This window comes from Syzygium oleosum, unplaced genomic scaffold, assembly GCF_021117445.2.
Source record: "Syzygium oleosum isolate NSW1041296 unplaced genomic scaffold, Sole_v2.1 Sole_v2.27, whole genome shotgun sequence".
NCBI lineage: Eukaryota > Viridiplantae > Streptophyta > Magnoliopsida > Myrtales > Myrtaceae > Syzygium > Syzygium oleosum.
Window position 1 is genome coordinate 3781231 of NW_026607511.1, and position 21790 is coordinate 3803020.

The window sequence follows — 21790 nt, forward strand, 5'->3', positions numbered from 1 at the left end:
GAGGGATTCTCGGCAGAAGATTAAGGCAATATGGTTATAGAGTTTATACGGACTTTGATACTGGAATGACTATTTTGCATGTAAATTTTGCACATCTCATGCATTTCATTTTTGAGTTTTTCACTTTCATGACAATATTGCGTCTTCTCATCCATGATTATGTTGTTATAGCCTGGGAGGAGTTCAGAGATTCTCGTATCTCAAGTTGACCCAAGCCAAGAGTCAAGGGCTACACCAAAAAGAACCCAACCAACGTCGCAAGCGGTTAGTCTGAAGAGAAGAAGGATGGCTGTAGAGAAGAGTGTTCATAAACGGCAACCAACAAAGAACCCAACACTAGTTCTTGATCAACCAGCACATGCTAATAGCTCCAAAACAGCCACCAACACCAGTAAGAGGAAGACAGTTGCTGCACCAAAAAAGAAATCTCGAGCAAAAAGGCCAGTAGAACAACCTGCTGGTCCGGCAGTTGAAAAAGATACAGCTAGAGCAGTTCAAGAAGAAGTAGCTCCTGTTGTTGAAGAAGATGTAGCTCCAGCAGTTCAAGAAGAAGCAGCTCCAGCTATTAAAGAACCTGCATCTTCAAAAGAACAACCTGCAACTCCTCTAGTTCAAAAGAGTCAAAGAATTATGAACCAATTTAAGAAGCTGTCAAAAGGAAAAGGAAAGGGTGGACTTGTCACTATTGACTAATGGGAGGGTGTTGAGGTGGTTGTTAGTTTTTGGGAAATTAGGGAGGTTTACCATATTGACTAATGAGAGGTTGATTTTTTGTGGTCCTGGAATGTTATTGACTAATGGGATGTTGTGCATAAAGACTAAATTCAATGTTTAACATGGTTAAGGTGGTTGTGATTTCCATCTTTTTGCATACGTATTTGTTCTATTTTAGTATAGTACTAGTGTAGTGGGGTGCTTGTAAGTTACACCAGTAAATTAATATTCAAAGAAACTGGTTCAGTATGTGCTGTTTGACACTGAAATGCAGTTGGTGGGAAGGGTGGGAATTGGTGCTGTTAGTGTTGATTTTTTGTGCTATTTTCAGGTACAGTATAGTGCTTGCACAAGTTGTTGATTATGTGTTGTTTGGGAGTGCAGTATGGTGTTTGCACCAACTGCTAATTTTGTACTATTTGGGAGTGCAATATGGCAGTTGCTGATTTTGTCATGTTTGGGAGTGCAGTATGGTGCTTGGACCAGCACGTCAGCACGTGCTGGTGCAAGCATTTTGAATCAATTTTTTGAAATGGTTTGGGGATTGTTTCGTGCTGGTGATTGAATATGGTTTGAGAGCTGTTTGAACCAGTTTATGAGTATGGTTTGGGGCAGTTTGGTGCTAGTGAGCAGTGCTGGTACAATTACTGCTTTGGTCCTGGAATGATCTGGTTTAAAGATTGGTTTGTTGGAACCAAAGTCTCCCCTTTTTAAAGAAACACACGGCATGATACTTAAGTGATCCACTTTCGGCCACAATTGGCACTTAAGTGATCACTTTTGAAACCACGACTAGAATTTAAGTGATCATTTTTGAACCACGATTGGCACTTAAGTGATTACTTTTAAACCATGACCAGTACTTAAGTGATCACGATTATAAATATTTGGCACTAAAATGTCAACTGCTGAACCTGTGACGACTTCATGATTTGCTGCTACGCAGAGTTGCAGCACCTTATTTTCCAGTAGTAAGCCTTACTCCATAATATGCAACCATCTAACCAGATGAAAAAATGCAACAAATAAGCAAGTGAATATGCAGCAAATGAGGAAGTGCAGCAAATGAGCAAAAAATATGTAGCAAGTGAGGAAGTGCAGCAAATGAGCAAAAATATGCAACAATAAAATACTAAGCAACTTAAGATTGAGAACCAATAAATTCCAACATTCCATTTGTCATAGATTGCAGCAAACCTCTTGTTACATACATAAATTGCAGCAAACTAATAACACAACCGTAGTTACAAATTGCTGAATACAAGTACATAATACAAGCCTATCTTAAATTATGGTGGACTAAGAAACTTTTGCTCATCACCGACATTACATTTGACCATAAAATAGGCTATAAAAATATCAATAACATAATCAACAATTGATAACACTTTCTTTCAATTTTCATCCTTGGAACTTCCTTCTTCAAATAGTTGGCCAGAGATGCTAAAGCCTTCATTTCAGCTTACAACGAGTCGACATCGTCCAACTCGTCCATTAATGTAGGTGGAGGTTGATGTCGACCTTCAAGTAGCTTTACTATCACCTCCGTTACTTGATCTGAAAATTTCTCATCAACCCACTTGAAGAATTTGCACTTTGAGCCTTCTCTATACCTGGCGCATCCATGGAATCTTCTCCCAAGGTTCAATCGAGTTGAAGATGTTCTTCTTGGACTCGATAACCCATAATAGCAGAAGAACCGACCTTCTTCTTCGTTTTGTTCAAAGGAATTTGAGCCGCTAGTGAAGCTTCTGCCATCCATTTGCAACTTTCAACTGTCAATTTCGAGGAAAACAGGGAAATAATATGGCCAATTAGGTTTGCAATTGGGGAATATGTCCAATTAGCCGATTTAGGGTTCTTATATTAGGGGGAGAAAGGTTGAACGGCATTGTTTTCGCTATAAGGGCTGACTGGACTCTCCGACCAGCCACGTCAGCATCGGATATTAATAAAAAAGAGCCACGTTAGATTTCCGGCATGATATATCAGTATTGGCACTAAAGTGATCGTTTTTAAAAAAAGTTGGCACCAAATTGATCCGAAAAAAAGTTATGATACCAAAGTGACCTCCGTACACAACTTATGGCACTTATAATGTCATTTTGCCATTGATAAAGGAATGCTGTAATTTTGATCGAAGATAGTATCCTTAGCATTTCTTATTTTATGTCCTCCCTTTTAGACAACAATATTTCCCCTAATGTGATTCATACTTGTCGCGACCTAAAATTTTGCTCAGGCTAATGGATTATCAAGACTAAGCTTAACTCGGGCCCTCCCAAGCCCTATCAATTCGCAACTTAGGGTTTAAGTTTTTAACGTGCAAAAGTTTTCACGCTTGGAGTCGCCACTAATCTATTTGTGGTAGGTCGATTAGAAACCTAAATAAAACATAGGGAGATATGTTTTATTCCTACAAACCAGAGATTCTAAGCTTGGGGACTTGATTACGCTAGATCTAGTCTAACGCCCTTTCGGTACCTTTTCTTTTCAAAAAATGTTTATGCATGCGGTTTGGATCCATTTTAACTTAGTCACTAGCATGTGAGGTGATCATGCGGGTGCGCAAACCACCAAAGTAACACCCAATAATCAAAATATTAAATAAATTGTAAGATTGGGAGAATTACTTACCTCGAAGTAACGTAAGCATCTGCATTGTTAGCTAAAAAATCACATCAGCAATCCTAATATGATTTCTAATTAACAAGCAGTTCACTCAATATTTTTTAGGATTTTCACTTATTTAAATGAAAACTAACTTATATGTAATGACGTGCAAAAATTAACATGCGATTAATGCAGCCTAACATGCAAACTATATGACACGCGACTATATGACCTATTTCTAATGACGGGCAAATGATTTATTTTTGGTATTTTTATGAAATTCGGAATTAAAAATGTCAATTATCTAAGCGTGCAATTTTAGACTAAAGAAAGCAAATTAACCTATTCTAGAACTCTCTTTTTTGGTATTTTTTTATCGAAATTCGAAATTAAAATCAACCCGAAATGAACTATCAAGGTTAGAATAATATCTAATTAAACAAGGAAACAAATTACCCTAATTCCTAATTTAAATTAGAAATTATCTTATCTTTCTAGCAAATCTTGGTTGTCCTATTCTATTCAAAAAAATGTTATCTAGATATTCTAAACATGCAACATTATCTTCAAAGAAATCAATTCAAATTGCATCTAATCTTTTTGGCTTTTCTTTTAAAGAAACCAAATCAAATAAGAGATAAACACCACCATCAAATCAATATCCACACAATCCGCGAAATTTTTCTTATCAAATTTAAATGAGGCAAAGAAATCAAACTAGCGGTCATATCTATAGAGTTATAGATATCGACGGAAAGTTGATTGATCAAATTTGGAAAGCAAATAAAATCTATTATCGTGTCCAAGTGATTATGGACAAGAATACGATTTTCCGTATCGCCACGTATCGTGCCTTAGGGATAAGGTCGGATAGTCGTCCAGATACATTGCTAAATTAGGCAAAATTCCTAATTTTAAGTGTTTCAAATATTGCAGATATCGCAAATATTATCCTAAGATTTAACAATCCACCAAAGAATATCCTCGAAATATTCAAACACCGAAAACTTAGGAAATGAAATATTTCGGAAAATATTTGGATAATGACCTTACCTAATTTGCGGATATCTTCCAAATTCGAACTCGGTGCCGGATCGGGCTTGTGGATCACGGGATGGCCGATGGCGGGTGGACCGGCGGTGATGTCCGATGGTGGCTCACGATGTGGCCCGCGATGCTCTCAGCCGAGAAGGAGCGAGGGTGGTACCGCTCGAGACGCGGGGATCAACCTCCCAATGGCTGCTCAAGGATGAGTCTTGACCGAGTGTGTCGCAACTATTGAACACGCGAGGTGATGAGTTGCCTTGGGAGTTTATTGATGTTGCCGATTTTGGACGAAGATGAATGCCAGAACACTTTCTCAATTCTAAGGACTTCAACTGCACCCACCGAGCACTTTTGCACCAAATCACCACATCAGGATTTATACCACTTGTGTTTTTTTTCTTCGTGAATGATCCAAGTGCACTCCTCCAGGACTTTTCACCACTTCAGTCACGAAGCACACCTGCACGCATGCAAAAATTTCTTTCCTTTTTTATTTTAGCAATAACCTCCAGTGGACACAACGTCCAAAGATCTCTGGCACAGCCACGCGCAGTTGGAATTTGTCCGAGCGATTGGTTTAGTGAAGACAAGCTTGCGGAGGGTCACAGTCACCGACGGCAAGAAGGAACTACTGGGTCGAGCAAGGAAGCGACGTCAATAGTGTCGATGGGGCTCAGCAACGCGGGGTCGCAGCAAGTCTGGAGCTCGTTGCGGCTTGAAGCTTGGCGATGAGATCCAGCCAGGCTACTTCGTCGTTGTCACTTCTCTGGTCTGGTCGTGTATATTGCTCTTGATTTCTTCAAAATTGTCTTCTGGAAAATTCTCCGAAAAACCCCCCTCGCTGCATGGCCTCACTCTCTTTTATATAGGCCAGGATATCAAACTTTGGACAAGGAAAAGAAATATATTCTTTTATCCCTTCCCAATAACGTGAGATTCACTTTTTCTCCTTTCCTTTCTTTATTATTTTGCCAACATTGTGTGAATATTGCCAGAGAATCATGCATCAATTCTTTCCTCTTTATTGCCGGTCAATTTTCTTGCTCCCATGATGACCGAATTTTTGTCAAAATCCACCACGTACGCACATATACCCCAAAGATTATCCCTAATTTTTATATCTACCATGGGATAGCTAAATCTTGATAATCAGATTTTCTTGACTTGATGCACGTGATTTTTAGCCACCGCAGACTTAGTTCAATTTCATTAAGTTCAGAGCCGTTCACTTGAGTCCATCCACCGTCGGTCCGATAAATATGCAAATTATATGGGCCTAATTAACTATTAATGGAATACTCCTAATATCTATATGCCGTGCAATTCTAATATTTTTGTTTAGGGGTTAAAGTTTAATCCCTAATTTTCTAATTAAATGGTCGGTCGAAATTTAGGTATCAACAGCTGCCCCTCTTTGAAGGTGAGCTCGAAGAGATTGCATTCAAAGACTAAATGATGCCTAAATTTTGACCATGAAAATGCAATGAATGTTATTTTTTGTGGGAGTATTAATCCCGTTTTGGAATGCAATAAGAAATGATGCATGCTGACGTGAATAAAACATACCTTGAGTTACTTACCTGACAGGAGTGGTAGTGTAATTCGAGGCATGACTCCAATTTTGTAGGTTGTTTGGCAAATGTTGGGCTCTGTCCCAAAGGTATTGCCTGATGAACCCTGATGAACTCCGGTGACCTGCAATTCAGTCAAGACACGCGAAGAAAGCTCGACGTATCCAGTTATCATCTGGGGTTCTCGAGAGAAAGATTTAGCAAAATGGAACATGTTCCGACCTTTACAAGCTACCTACACATCGCCATAGGTATTCGTGAAGATTTGGCCGATGCACCTAATTATCATCGTAGGTGCGACACGGGGGGAACTTTCCGAGATCAGGAGGATATTCCGACCTTTACGAGATACCTATATATCGCCATAGGTATTCGTAAAAATTTGGCCACTTCACCTATACCTTCCTCATAAGTGAGTCATGGGGGAACATCTAGGATTGGGAGAACATTCCGACCTTTACAAGATACCTATACATCGCCATAGGCACTTGTAAAGATTTGGCCACTGCTCCTATACCTTTCCTCATAGGCGTGTCACGGGGGAATCTTCTGAGATTGTGAGAATATTCCGACTTTTATGAGATACCTATACATCGCCATAGGCACTTGTAAAGATTTGGCCGCGGCGCCTATACCTTTTCTCATAGGCGTGTCACGGGGGAATCTTCTGAGATTGTGAGAATATTCCGACCTTTACGAGATACCTATACATCGCCATAGGCACTTGTAAAGATTTGGCCGCTGCGCTTACACCTTTCCTCATAAGCATGTCATGGGGGAATATCTTCTGAGACTATGTGAAAAGTGTGCCTAACAAAGTATCTAGTTATCATCTAAGATATTTGAAAGGACTCGATCGATAAATACCTAGATATTGTCGCAGGTACTTAACAATTGGCTGAACCAGGGGCTGGCCTGAATGTTCAGGAGTTCCTTGACAAAATACCTGGATATCATCAGAGGTACCTGAAAATGCTTGATCAATAGATGCCTAGATATCATCAAAGGCGTCTAGAGATCGCAACAAAATGATCAAATATGGGACTTAACAATTGTTCGAACAAGTTAGGGATACATGGATAGTCACAGACATCTAAGGGATAGAGATATACTTACCTGGTGATATCTCCGACTCTTGAGGGCGTGTCTCGTGCTGGACACGGTTTTAGACAACATGTAATATGCATTCATGGACAATCAAGAACACATATATTCATGTACTATAAATTCAACTGGTTTTCATGCTTGACGATTTTGTCAAACCTGGGAAAATCATGATAAGACAATCCAGATTCACAAGTGGATATCTTGAAAATGTCGAATGAGGGACTTCCGGTCCGAAAGGGCTTTCTCTCATCCTCATCGAAAAGTGGCTAATTTATGAAAATCACTCTATCTCACCATCTTCATGTCGACAAGGGTCCGAGTATTCTCGCAAGCGGTACAACCTTACCAATCCGAGAGGTCTTTGCTAGGATCGTAATGTGGGCTTGGTCAATGGCTTAGCAAAAGGGGACTCTTCGAGTCAAGGCTATTGAAAGAAAATACTCCGTAATCATCTCCGGGTTTACAAGTCAAGAACCCTGCAAAATGAGATAGAAATGGACTTGCTCGTACTTCTTCGAGCTAAGCTTATAAACATCCGAATCCTACTTTAGTTCAAGTGTCATAATCTGAAGAGATTTTGTAAAGGACGTAACGTAGGCTAGGCTCATGGGTTGAGAAATGAAAGGATCATTAGGCTCAAAATGTCTATAAATAGGGTGAGAGTTGGTGATCATCTCGGTATTGTCAGCAGTCTTCTTCTTCATCCTCGGGAATTGTCTTCTCGGTAGATGTTCCATTGGCCTTGAGAGCTTATCACTTGACTCCTTAAGACTGTGGATGACTTTGACACATCTCAACATTTTCTACTCCGAAATTCTCTCCTTCTTCTTCATTCATTTTTTCTTTCATTCTCTTCTTCTTCTTTTCTTCTTCTTTTTTTTTCTTTCGGGCATTGGCCTTGCTTTTACCAGGCACACTGCTTTTTCATGCCCCTTAGTTCTTTTTTTTTTTTTGACTTTTGACACACACTGTCTACAATGCACATATTGGTCAGCCACATTTTGGCTTGTTTTGACCGAATGACTAATATTTGGATTTTCAGGGTCTTCGTCTTCTATCGGCGCTCCAAATATGCTACGTGGACAGTGATGGCTTTTACCTTGCCCCAGTGTGGGGGATGATCACCAACTGGGTTTAAGAAACGAATTTGCAGGCTCAATTGGGCTTAGCAAAGGATAAAGTGTGTATAGGATAGAGAAAGAAATGCTCTTCGTCATCCTAAGGCACTTGAACTTCGTGTGAATTCTTCTGAAAAAGCAACACTCGAAGATTAATGCAAGTGAGAGCAAGACAATTTCTATTCATTTTTCACCATATAACGCTAACTTACCTCCAGTTTGCCCTGATGTGGGGTGGTTCTTGACAGGGGTAATTTGAAAGAATTTCTCCAAGCATTTAGGCTCAAAGTGGTGAAACAATAGATAAATTGTTGTGTTTGGGATAAAGAAATGAATCGCCTTTCGTCACTTCGGTTGTCATACCTTTTGCGAGATAACCCTTTACCTTGCAGACATGGAATTTTTCCAGTCAACTCATTGAGGATTAGTGCATGGGACTGTGTATAGGATATGGCTTGCCTTTCATCATCCCGATGTACCTCATTCAACACATTCAATTCGTTCCACATAAGTTATCAGATTGTCCAAACAGACTCCCCCTTTTGAAATCGATAATGCAGACTAACAAAATAACCATGCAGAAATTAAAGCCAATGCACACATCTTAACTTGAAACTGATTGAAACCATTTATTCATCAGTGAAATGTCTGCAATTCAGAATATAAAACTAGACATTTGAAAACTTTTGCTGCAAAATGTTAGATTTTATCAGGGGTAATACATTTTCACAGCATCAGAATTAACAGGAGTGGAGAACTCACGACCATCCATTTCTGCAAGAATCAGGGCACCTCCGGGAAGTACCTTTTTGACCACATATGGACCAATGTAGTTTGGGGCAAATTTACCTCCAGGAACAGGAAAGATTGGCAGTACCTTCCTTAGGACTAGATCATTTACCTCGAAGTGTCTTGGACGCACCTTTTGATTGAAGGATCTAGCTATCCTCTGCTGATAGGTTTGACCGTGGCAAATGGCTTTTAATCGCTTCTCATCAATTAGGTTTAGCTGCTCATGTCTTTGTCGCATCCATTCCGTCTCAGACAACTCCACCTGAGACAAGACTCGCAGGGAAGGGATCTCTACTTCGACAGGCAGGACTGCTTCCATGCCATACACCAAGGAAAAAGGGGTTGCCCCGACGGAGGTTCGGATCGAAGTCCGATACGCCATTAGTGCAAATGGCAACCTTTCATGCCAGTCACAATAGTTTTCAGCCATTTTGGCCAGGATCTTCTTAATGTTCTTGTTGGCGGCTTCAACTGCTCCGTTCATCTGTAGACAATAGGGAGATGAATTCAGGTGCTGGATCTTGAACTCATTGAACAACTGATCTATGAACTTGTTGTTCAAATTTGTCCCATTATCGGTGACAATAGCTTCGGGGACACCATAACGAGCGACTATGTCTCGTCTGACGAATCTTACAACATTCCTTGCAGTGACATTTGCATAAGATGCCGCCTCAATCCACTTGGAGAAATAATCAATCGCGACCAAGATAAATCTGTGTCCATTTGACGCCTTGGGATTAATTGGGCCAATTACATCGATACCCCACATTGAAAAGGGCCATGGCTCAGACAACTGATGTAATTTCGTCGGAGGAACATTTATTTTATCCCCGTGAACCTGACAACGATGACATCTTCGAACATGTTGGATGCAGTCACTTTCAAGGCTAAGCCAATAATAACCCAACCTCATAATCTTCTTAGCTAACATATGGCCATTCATGTGTGGACCACATATCCCCTCGTGTACTTCTTGCATGATTCTGGTAGCTTCAGCCGCATCCACACACCTCAGCAGGATCGAATTATAGGATCTTTTGTATAGCTTTTCACCACCGACAAAGAATCTTGAAGCCATTTTCATTATGTACTTCCTGTCGGCCGGGGTGCTTCCCTTAGGAAATTCTTGTCTCTGAATGTAACTTATGATATCGTAATACCATGGCTTTTTGTCAGGTTCTTCGGTCACAACCATACAATAGGTCGGTTTTGTCAGGACTTCAATTTTCAAGGGTTCTACCTCTATTCCACCAGTCACTTGCAGCATGGATGATAATGTAGCTAGCACATCAGCAAACTGATTATGGGATCTCGACAAGTACTCAAAGGAGATGTCTTCGAATTCCTCCATAATTTCTTCGAGGTATTCATGGTACGGCACTAGTTTGGTGTCTCTCGTCTTCCACTCTCCTACAGTTTGGAGAATAATCAGAGCAGAATCACCAAACATTTTCAACTTGGTTATCCCCATTTCCACTGCAGCTTGGAGTCCGAGGATGCAAGCTTCGTACTCGGCTATATTGTTGGTACATGGGAACATCAACTTTGCTACTACTGGATAATGTTGCCCATCTGGGGATATTAAAACTGCCCCAGTGCTTGAACCAGCCAAATTTACAGCTCCATCGAAAAACATGGTCCATGTATCCTCCTTTATCACCAAAATGCGATCTTCTGGAGAATATCTATCATCATCAGGGATTCCAGGATTTTCGGTTAACACATCAGCAATTACTCGGCCTTTAACTGACTTCTGTGGCATCGTCTGGACATCAAACTCTGAAATTAAAATCTGCCACTTGGCTAACTTCCCTACCAAAGCTGGTTGATCAAGTAAATACTTGATGGGATCGTTCTCAGTTACAAGCAAAGTCTGGTGATGCAGTGTGTATTGTCGCAGCCTATGGAGCACCCACACTAGTGCAGCACAAGTCTTCTCGGTTTCAGGATAATTCAACTCCGAGACGGTGAACTTCTTACTTAAGTAATAAATGGCTCGCTCTTTTCCATCTCCAGGCCGTTTCTGGGCTAGCATCGCACCCAGAGACTAGCTATGAATTGTAAGGCAAAGGATCAAGGCTGCCCCGATATTGGTGGGACTAGCACTGGTGGTTTCATTAGGTACTGCTTTAGCTCATTAAACGCTTCTCGACAATCATCGTCCCATTCCACTTGAGCATTCTTCTTTAGAAGTTTGAAGAATGGTTTCGCAGTTTCAGAGAGTTGGGAAATAAAGCGGGCTATGTAGTTCAATCTACCCAGGAGGCTTCGCACTTCTTTTACGGTCGATGGGGGTTGTAACTCACATATAGCCTTCACTTTGGAGGGATCGACTTCGATGCCTTTACTACTTACTATGAACCCGAGTAATTTGCCAGAGGTTGTTCCGAATATGCACTTCGCTGGATTGAGACGGAGCTTAAACTCACGAAGTCTCTCAAATAATTTCTTCAAGGTATCTACGTGACTCTTCCCAGGTCGAGACTTGGCAATCATGTCATCGACATAGACTTCGATCTCCTTATGAATCATATCATGGAAAAGTGTCACCATTGCCCGTTGATATGTTGCGCCGGCATTTTTAAGGCTAAAGGGCATGACCTTGTAGTGGAATGTCCCCCAAGGGGTAATGAATGCCGTTTTCTCCTTATCGCCGTCCTTCATCCTTATCTGATTATAACCCGAGAAACCATCCATGAAGGAAAATAGCTCGAATCCAGCGGTACTGTCTACCAGAACGTCTATGTGTGGTAATGGGAAGTCGTCTTTAGGACTGGCCTTATTCAGGTCGCGATAATCAATTCAAACCCGAACTCGGCCATCCTTCTTCATGACTGGCACGATGTTGGCCACCCAGCTGGGATATTGGATGACTTCAATGAATCCCACTTTCAAGAGCTTCATGACTTCCTCTTCTATTTTCTTCGAAAGCTCGGGGTTGGTTCTCCATAGCCTCTGTTTCTTGGGTGGCACGCCCGGATTAGTAGGCAGACCATGTTCTACAATAGAAGGATCTAAACCCGGCATATCGGCGTATGACCAGGCAAAGATATCCTGATAATCCTTCAGCAGTTGCACTAGGCGCTTCGCTTCACTTTCGGGAAGGGTTGCCCCTATCTTCACCTCTTTAGGCTCCCCTGAATCACTTAGGTTAATGGTGATAGTTTGGTCTGTCGTCAGGACTTTAGGTCTTTCATGACGCTCTAGATCGCGCTGAAGGTTCGAGGAATCTTCGAGTTCGTCAGTTTCCTCGAGATTAGGTTCGATAGCACATAATTCATCAGATTGGACCATTCCCATACCCTCACGTGTCACATGATTGCCCCCTCCAACGGTCCTTCCTCAATAGCTCCAATGAAGAAATCATCGAACAGGGCAGTGATTCCCTCCATTGCATCATCAGGATCTTGTCTTTGAGGTATTGGAATATCCATGCCTCCCCATCCATATGGGACAATGTCACAGGGGTCAACATAGAAGCTTGGGGGCGCCGAATATTTCACATAGTAATCGAACTTGCCGCTCGGTTGCCCCAAAGTATCGATCACCTCCTTCTCTTCATGCATCATTCTTGGAAGACCTGGGAATGTGGTACGAATGTGTCGAAGCAACCTACCATGCCCATCCTCTCCATTGTTTTAGGTAATTCCATGCCCACGTTCTTCACCATTCGGCTCTTCTTCGGATCGCTGTCTATTCTGCCCGTCTCCTCGACCTCGACCTCGACCTTGTCCACGTCCATGTCCACGTCCCCCACTATTTGGCTCGCTTGACCCCTGGTATCCCAGCCCAGTAGTGTGGGGCCTCCGAGAGACTTCCACCGATTGGCGGATACCTTGACCATTCCTACCAAGGCCTTCACCCAGAGTAAAGCCATGGGACACCATTACTCTTCCAACCATGACTGCAGCATTTGACACCTCAGGAATGGGCGGTGATGATCCTCTAGACGCATGTATGGTTGATACGAGCTCGAGCGACTGATAGCTCGATTCTATTTTGCAATCTGGCTCAACATAGGGGATAGCCGTTGCGTGGTAAATTGGGTGCTCTTCTTCACCGTGGACTGTGACTAACTTTCTCTCCATAACGAACTTCACCTTCTGATGTAGACCGGATGGTACAGCTCCGGCAGTATGAATCCATGGACGACCCAACAGAAAATTGAATGCAGTGGGAATGTCCATAACTTGAAATAGGATGTTGAATATTGTTGGTCCTATCTGTATGTCAAGGTGAATTTCTCCCATCACTTCTTTCTTGGTTCCATCAAAGGCTCGCACGGAGGTCTTCGCAGATTTTATCATAGAAGGATCTATCTTGAGGCGGTGTAAAGTCGTCAAAGGACAGATGTTCAAGGCTGATCCGTTGTCAATGAGTACCCGGGCTACATGCAAGGTCTTGTATTTGACAGAAATGTAAAGTACCTTGGTATGCCCCCTCCCTTCGAGAGGGAACTCTTCATCTGAAAAGGCTATAAGGTCCTTGAGGAGTATAGAACCCACAAATTCCTCCAATTTGTCATGATCGATCGTCTCTGGCACGTGGACTTCACTTAACACCTTCATTAAGGCCTTCTGATGCTTGACAGATGTCTGGAGTAGTTCAAGTAGAGAGATTTGCGCGGGCAGCTTGCGCAATTGTTCAACTATGTTGTATTCGCTAGCCTTAATCACAGCTAGAAATTCCTTGGCTTCTTTATCAGTAACAGGTTTTGCAGGTTGGGCATTAGCTTGGTTATAGGTACGCCCAGATCTGGTAACCAAGTCGACATCGAGACTGTAGGACCAAGGGACAGCCTTATTATCACTGTACTCATACGGTTGAGGTATTTCGATCACTATCCCTTCATCAGCTGTAGGCGTGCTTACTATGATCTCTTCATCATCAGACGCGTCTTCGAGCGGAGGCATATCTTCAGGCAAAGGGTCGCCCTTGTCCTTCCGGGTGTTCAATGTAGCAAACTCCTCCTCCCAATTAATAACTACTTCGGAGATAGTGGAAACGATGCCAGTGTGGTCAGCATAAACGATCATCCCAGCTTCTATCATTCTTGAGATTCTTTCTCTCATGACAGCCAGGGGAAGGTCCTCATTACTAGGGTAATAACCGGCTTTCACTAACTCATCGTAGACGTCGGTGGTATACACCTTGACATTCTTGATTCGACCAGCATCGAAACTAAATATAGCATTCACATTACCCGCGTGATCAGGGAGCGGGTTGCTCTGAACATTCGGCTTAGCAGGTTGAAACGAGAAAGCCTTCGTGTCCAGGAGGTTCTGGATTCGGTGCTTGAGGGTAAAACAATCGTCGGTTGAGTGCCCCACCTCGCCCATATGATAATCGCATTTCTTAGACGGATCGTAGTTATAGAACTGCTCAGGATTGGGCCGCTTTGGCTCAGTAGTAAGCAAGCCTTTCTTTCGGAGGACCGCCAATACTTGAGACAACGACCTGGGAAAGGGGGTGAATTGCCTCTTGTTGTTCTTCTTCTGAAAGGGTTGACGACCCGTATTTTGTTGTTGAGCTTCTGCTACTTGGATTGCTGGGACAGGGTTAGCATTCCGCCGGCTCGGTTGGGTATAAGTCACATTCACTTCAGCTGCCGGCTCTTTCTCCTTTCTTGCACCAAATCTTTTGGTCGAGGAAGACGGCTCCACAAACCACCCATCTTTCAGCTGTATCTCAATCTGTTCGCCTATAGGGATGAGTTGATTGAAGTTGTCAGCCGGAGTGGCTACCATCCGATTACGGTATTCGAACGGAAGAGTTTTAATGAACATCCTCTTCAATTCACTATCTATGGGTTCTGGGATAATCTGTGCGGCTATGTTTCTCCATCTGATAGCATAATCCTTGAATGACTCATTCTTCTTCATCTGAGCACGCTCGAGGTCATCGCGGGTGGGAATGATGTCCGTTATGAACCTGTACTGCTTTAGGAATGCTTCACTAACTTCCTTCCAGGTTTTGAGGCCATTTATCTTCTTCATGAGATACCAGTTCAAGGCAAGACCCATCAGACTTGCCTGAAATGGATGAATCATCAGGAGTTCATTATCAACGTACGGTGTCATTTGTACGTGATATAGCTGCAGGTGGGCTTTTGGGCAGGAGGTGCCATTGTACTTGTCAAAGTCTGGCATCTTGAACTTCTTCGGGATTTTGATCTGTGAGTACAGAGACAAGTCAATTGAGGGTGAATCATGTGAGCCTTCCAACTGCTTCACTCTCTCTTCAAGTTTGTTGACCCGTTCATCAGGTTTGTCCTTGTTGATGATAATCTGGACGGGGTCATCTACTAAATCGGGAAGGTCGTCATCTTCTTCACTATCGACATTTTTTCCACCTTTATGCTTTGGGGCTGATGCCTCAGGGGATGTAGGAACGGGAGTCAGCCGAAGGGTTTTGATCTCAGCGGACATCTGTTGCATTGCGACGAGGAGTTGCTTCATTTGGTCCTCAATGCCAACGACACGATCTCGTAAGTCAGTTTGATCGGCCATTCTAGTTCTCGACCGCGTGCAAATAGGCGATCGTGATCGGTCCGTAATTACCTAATTCACGGATAAAACAGGCATACATAAGTGTCAAGAAGAATCACATGCCGATCCATGACATTGGTCTGAACGCTTTAATTAAAAATGACCTTTTTATTGAAATGAAATTTTTTTTTCGTGTTTTTACAACGACAATGACTTAAAATCTCTTAAAAAAAACTCAATTCCTAAACAAGACTGAAAACTAGAACTGAAAAGAGAATAAAAATTCAAGCTATTCTATTTGACTTGATCCATAGACATATGGGCGGCGACTTCCTTCTTCAATTGCTCATAAGCTCGAGCTATCTTGGATGCTTTCTCTTGAGCTTCTTCGGCCTTCCTTTTGAGACGGTTGTTCTCTGAGCGAGTGGCGGGCTTGAGAGGCACCTTGGGTATCTTCGGTAGTAGTTCCTGTGGGACTTTGTGCTGTCGAATATACTCGGTCATCGAGAAGTAGGACTTTTGTTCCCCCTTGAGCTCTTTTTGGGGTCGGGTTATCCTTAGGAGGCGACACTTCTTCCACATCTTCTTGAGCTAAGCTACGGTCCCTTCGTGGTTTTCATCGCCATTGGTGAAGTCGACTTGGAGGAGTTCTGGTTGTAGTGCTGGAGGGAGTCCTTGGGGAATCTGGTACTGACGAGACACTCTGGCGGGGTAGTATTCGATCGCACTGGTGAAACCCAAGAGTGGAACCGGTCCAATATCATTACACGTAAGCCGAGCTTCCTCGACTTGGAACCAGTTAGCATGCCATTGGAAACCTTGGGGTCTAGCGTTTTTCATGAAAATGATCCATTCAGAGTAATGATAATCGGGTGCATCCCCTTGTTTTTCTTTATACCTCAAGACTAGATGGCTAGAATCACTAAGCTTAGATATTGTGAGTAAATCGCCGCACCCTTTTATGTGAGACAAAAACCAAATTTGCAAAAGTTCGAGGGGGGCATGAAACGTTTTGTCAACATGTTGCTTAAATTTAGTGAGGGAAATGAAAGTCTCGGCTAAAATGGTGTTGACAAAATTCTTTCCAAGACAGACTTGTTGGACCAACCATGCAATTGACGAACTAAACGCATTCTTACAGTGGGGAAAAATCACAAACCCGAAAAATGCTAACAAAAATATTCTGCCTTTTTGAAAAAATGTGGCTTTATCAAAACACTGACTAAGGTACGAAAAGGAACATGTCCCACGATTTTCTTTTTAGACTTTTCCCAATTCATCTTTTCCGACACCCAAAAATTCAGACAACATTAAGGTGGAATCAATTCCTAGAGGTGGTGTAACTAATTCCGACCCTAAAGGTTTTCCAATGATCACGCTATATTCTTCCAAAGTCGGGGTGAGCTCATGCTTACCGAATATAAAGGTAGACGTCTCGGGACACCAGAAGTGTGCTAATGCTCGAACGAGGCCGGTACGGACTTTGACTTCCAATAAGGGGAGTAGCCTTCCGATGTGGCCTTCAACCAGCTTACGGTTGGTCGGACTGAGTAAGTTCCACCAGGCACGGAGCTTGTCCTTAGGAGCATCAAGAATCCGGATATCTGCCCCTCCCATAGTATATGGACCAAGACTCACGACCGACCTAATGTCATGAACCGACCAAAGAAAATACGAAACATAAATAAATTGCGAGATAAAGGTTCAGAAAACTTACTTTACCCAATAGGACCATGGCAATCACAAAGACATGCCCATGAAATGTGAGGTTCGATTTCTATCTAGACTCTGGCTTGCAAAATGGAGACGCGAGGATTACCAAGCTAAACCAGTCATGGTTGTGGTTAGGCCGAGGTTCCCCTGTCTCCGGCTTAGTCAATGAGCCGACCCGGGTTGCAAAGGGTGCAACCGTGGTGGGAACTCAATGACACCGTGAAAAAAACTTTCGGGACCAAGGAGGGCAACCCATACCAGGCGGATGTGGTCGGGGTGCCCGCTGTCTTAGTACCATCCTAAACCTATGCCGCCCAGGTCCGGCAGCGGGTAGTGTGTGCGGTGTAGTGTAAATGCAAGGCATGCACAGCAGGTTATATCATACAGCTCTCCGTGCATAAAATAAACCATACATCCAAACACCTCCCTGCAAAACAAGGGTTAACAATCATGCCTCCCCTTATACCTCACATTCTGCAAAAACATTTAACACCTAAAATGTTAGGGACGTACCCGGGATCCTCGCTGCCAAGCAAAAGATATTTTTTGAAAAGAAAAACTGGCCTAAGTCCACTAAGAGTTTTAACTCAAGTCCCCAGCGGAGTCGCCAAGCTGTCGCGACCTAAAATTTTGCTCAGGCTAATGGATTATCAAGACTAAGCTTAACTCGGGCCCTCCCAAGCCCTACCAATTCGCAACTTAGGGTTTAAGTTTTTAACGTGCAAAAGTTTTCATGCTTGGAGTCGCCACTAATCTATTTGTGGTAGGTCAATTAGAAACCTAAATAAAACATAGGGAGATATGTTTTATTCCTACGAACCAGAGATTCTAAGCTCGGGGACTTGATTACGCTAGATCTAGTCTAACGCCCTTTCGGTACCTTTTCTTTTCAAAAAATGTTTATGCATGCGGTTTGAATCCATTTTAACTTAGTCACTAGCATGTGAGGTGATCATGCGGGTGCGCAAACCACCAAAGTAACACCCAATAATCAAAACATTAAATAAATTGCAAGATTGGGAGAATTACTTACCTCGAAGTAACGTAAGCATCTGTATTGTTAGCTAAAAAATCACATCAGCAATCCTAATATGATTTCTAATTAACAAGCAGTTCACTCAATATTTTTTAGGATTTTCACTTATTTAAATGAAAACTAACTTATATATAATGACGTGCAAAAATTAACATGCGATTAATACAGCCTAACATGCAAACTATATGACACGCGACAATATGACCTATTTCTAATGACGGGCAAATGATTTATTTTTGGTATTTTTATGAAATTCGGAATTAAAAATGCCAATTATCTAAGCGTGCAATTTTAGACTAAAGAAAGCAAATTAACCTATTCTAGAACTCTCTTTTTGGTATTTTTTTTTGTCGAAATTCGAAATTAAAATCAACCCGAAATGAACTATCAAGGTTAGAATAATATCTAATTAAACAAGGAAACAAATTACCCTAATTCCTAATTTAAATTAGAAATTATCTTATCTTTCTAGCAAATCTTGGTTGTCCTATTCTATTCAAAAAAATGTTATCTAGATATAGTCTAAACATGCAACATTATCTTCAAAGAAATCAATTCAAATTGCATCTAATCTTTTTGGCTTTTCTTTTAAAGAAACCAAATCAAATAAAAGATAAACACCACCATCAAATCAATATCCACACAATCCGCGAAATTTTTCTTATCAAATTTAAATGAGGCAAAGAAATCAAACTAGCGGTCATATCTATAGAGTTATAGATATCGACGGAAAGTTGATTGATCAAATTTGGAAAGCAAATAAAATCTATTATCGTGTCCAAGTAATTATGGACAAGAATACGATTTTCCGTATCGCCGCGTATCGTGCCTTAGGGATGAGGTCGGATAGTCGTCCAGATACATTGCTAAATTAGGCAAAATTCCTAATTTTAAGTGTTTCAAATATTGCGGATATCGCAAATATTATCCTAAGATTCAACAATCCACCAAAGAATATCCTCGAAATATTCAAACACCGAAAACTTAGGAAATGAAATATTTCGGAAAATATTTGGATAATGACCTTACCTAATTTGCGGATATCTTCCAAATTCGAACTCGGTGCCGGATCGGGCTTGCGGATCACGGGATGGCCGATGGCGGGTGGACCGGCGGTGATGTCCGATGGTGGCTCACGATGTGGCCCGCAATGCTCTCAGCCGAGAAGGAGCGAGGGTGGTACCGCTCGAGACGCGGGGATCAACCTCCCAATGGCTGCTCGAGGATGAGTCTTGATCGAGTGTGTCGCAACTATTGAACACGCGAGGTGATGAGTTGCCTTGGGAGTTTATTGATGTTGCCGATTTTGGACGAAGATGAATGCCAGAACACTTTCTCAATTCTAAGGACTTCAACTGCACCCACCGAGCACTTTTGCACCAAATCACCACATCAGGATTTATACCACTTGTGTTCTTTTTCTTCGTGAATGATCCAAGTGCACTCCTCCAGGACTTTTCACCACTTCAGTCACGAAGCACACCTGCACGCATGCAAAAATTTCTTTCCTTTTTTATTTTACCAATAACCTCCAGTGGACACAACGTCCAAAGATCTCTGGCACAGCCACGCGCAGTTGGAATTTGTCCGAGCGATTGGTTTAGTGAAGACAAGCTTGCGGAGGGTCACAGTCACCGACGGCAAGAAGGAACTACTGGGTCGAGCAAGGAAGCGACGTCAATAGTGTCGATGGGGCTCAGCAACGCGGGGTCGCAGCAAGTCTGGAGCTCGTTGCGGCTTGAAGCTTGGCGATGAGATCCAGCCAGGCTGCTTCGTCGTTGTCACTTCTCTGGTCTGGTCGTGTATATTGCTCTTGATTTCTTCAAAATTGTCTTCTGGAAAATTCTCCGAAAAACCCCCCTCGCTGCATGGCCTCACTCTCTTTTATATAGGCGAGGATATCAAACTTTGGACAAGGAAAAGAAATATATTCTTTTATCCCTTCCCAATAACGTGAGATTCACTTTTTCTCCTTTCCTTTTCTTTATTATTTTGCCAACATTGTGTGAATATTGCCAGAGAATCATGCATCAATTCTTTCCTCTTTATTGCCGGTCAATTTTCTTGCTCCCATGATGACCGAATTTTTGTCAAAATCCACCACGTACGCACATATACCCCAAAGATTGTCCCTGATTTTTATATCTACCATGGGATAGCTAAATCTTGATAATCAGATTTTCTTGACTTGATGCACGTGATTTTTAGCCACCGCAGGCTTAGTTCAATTTCATTAAGTTCAGAGCCGTTCACTTGAGTCCATCCACCGTCGGTCCGATAAATATGCAAATTATATGAGCCTAATTAACTATTAACGGAATACTCCTAATATCTATATGCCATGCAATTCTAATATTTTTGTTTAGGGGTTAAAGTTTAATCCCTAATTTTCTAATTAAATGGTCGGTCGAAATTTAGGTGTCAACAATACTTTATAATTTATCGTCTGAACAGCATGACATTGGAGATGGTCAAGATGTCCTTCTGAGGGTACCTTCGGAATGTCTCACAGGACACATATTTGGATCTGCTAGATGTAACTGCTTGCAACCGGCTTGCACTTGCGATGCAGCATATAGTTTCGGCTGGTAGGGGCGTGCTGGTGTACCTCCGAGGGCACGAAGGAAGAGGCATAGGGTTGGGGCACAGACTATCTGCTTATAACCTGCAGGACGATGGGCGTGACACCATGGAGGCAAATGCGGAGCTGGGATTGCTCGTTGACTCTAGACAGCACAGAATTGGTGCTCAGGTATTTCTTCCTCAAGTCGGAAACTAGACTAATGTGAGAGGTCCTGCATAATTTAGCTTCTGAATGAGGTTGATTCATGGTCACTGTCATTATGCTTTACGGAATCGAGAATATTAAATAAACTAATGTCGTTAACGTGAATTTAGAGGCAGTTGAATTTCAGTGACTGTTTCAGAGACTGTACATAGTTTGTAGGACTACTAGAGAAAGCTAGTGACTGAATCCAAGGCTTTAAATTCTTATCTTCAAAAGACGAGATTTAATTAGGATAAAGAATCACTCTATCATCCAAGTTTTCATAGCATTTGACGCCTTTGTATTAGTGCTTGACATATTGGCTAATACTGGGAGTCGAAATAATGAAGCTAATGACAAACAACCCGCCGAAGTATGTGAGGCTTAAAGTTAATGACTTGACTATTGCTGGGAGAGTCCCTCTGGTAATAAAGGAGAACAAATGACACTTGGATACGAAAAGCTCCAAGATGGGGCGCATCTATGGAGCGTTAGTCAATGACCGCTTTAGCAATCTCATCAGCAAAAAGGGCAGGCAGTCCTGTTTCTTCCTGATCCGGCTCTGTCTGACTCATAGGAGTTGCAGGATAGTTTAACTTCTAATGATTTATTTGGGGGATATTATTGAGATGCATGTGCAAGTGGTATTAAAAGAAAATCCCATTTCGAAAAATTAGTGTTGTTTGGAGCAGTTAAACTTGGGCTCCTCTCGGCGATGTTTTCGGGTGAAGGTATTGAAAATCAATTGGTAAATCTTGATGTTGCAATTATATCTGAAGCGAAAGTAAAAATTGAGAAGTTTAACCGGAAGAACAACAATG

At 42.1% G+C, this 21790-nt stretch overlaps 1 pseudogene; it reads left to right on the forward strand.

Annotated features, from left to right (window-relative positions):
• LOC115661789 (bifunctional riboflavin biosynthesis protein RIBA 1, chloroplastic-like) overlaps nucleotides 1–21565 on the forward strand; it is a 29135-nt pseudogene extending 7570 nt beyond the window's left edge.
• Nucleotides 21566–21790: the final 225 nt, after the last annotated feature.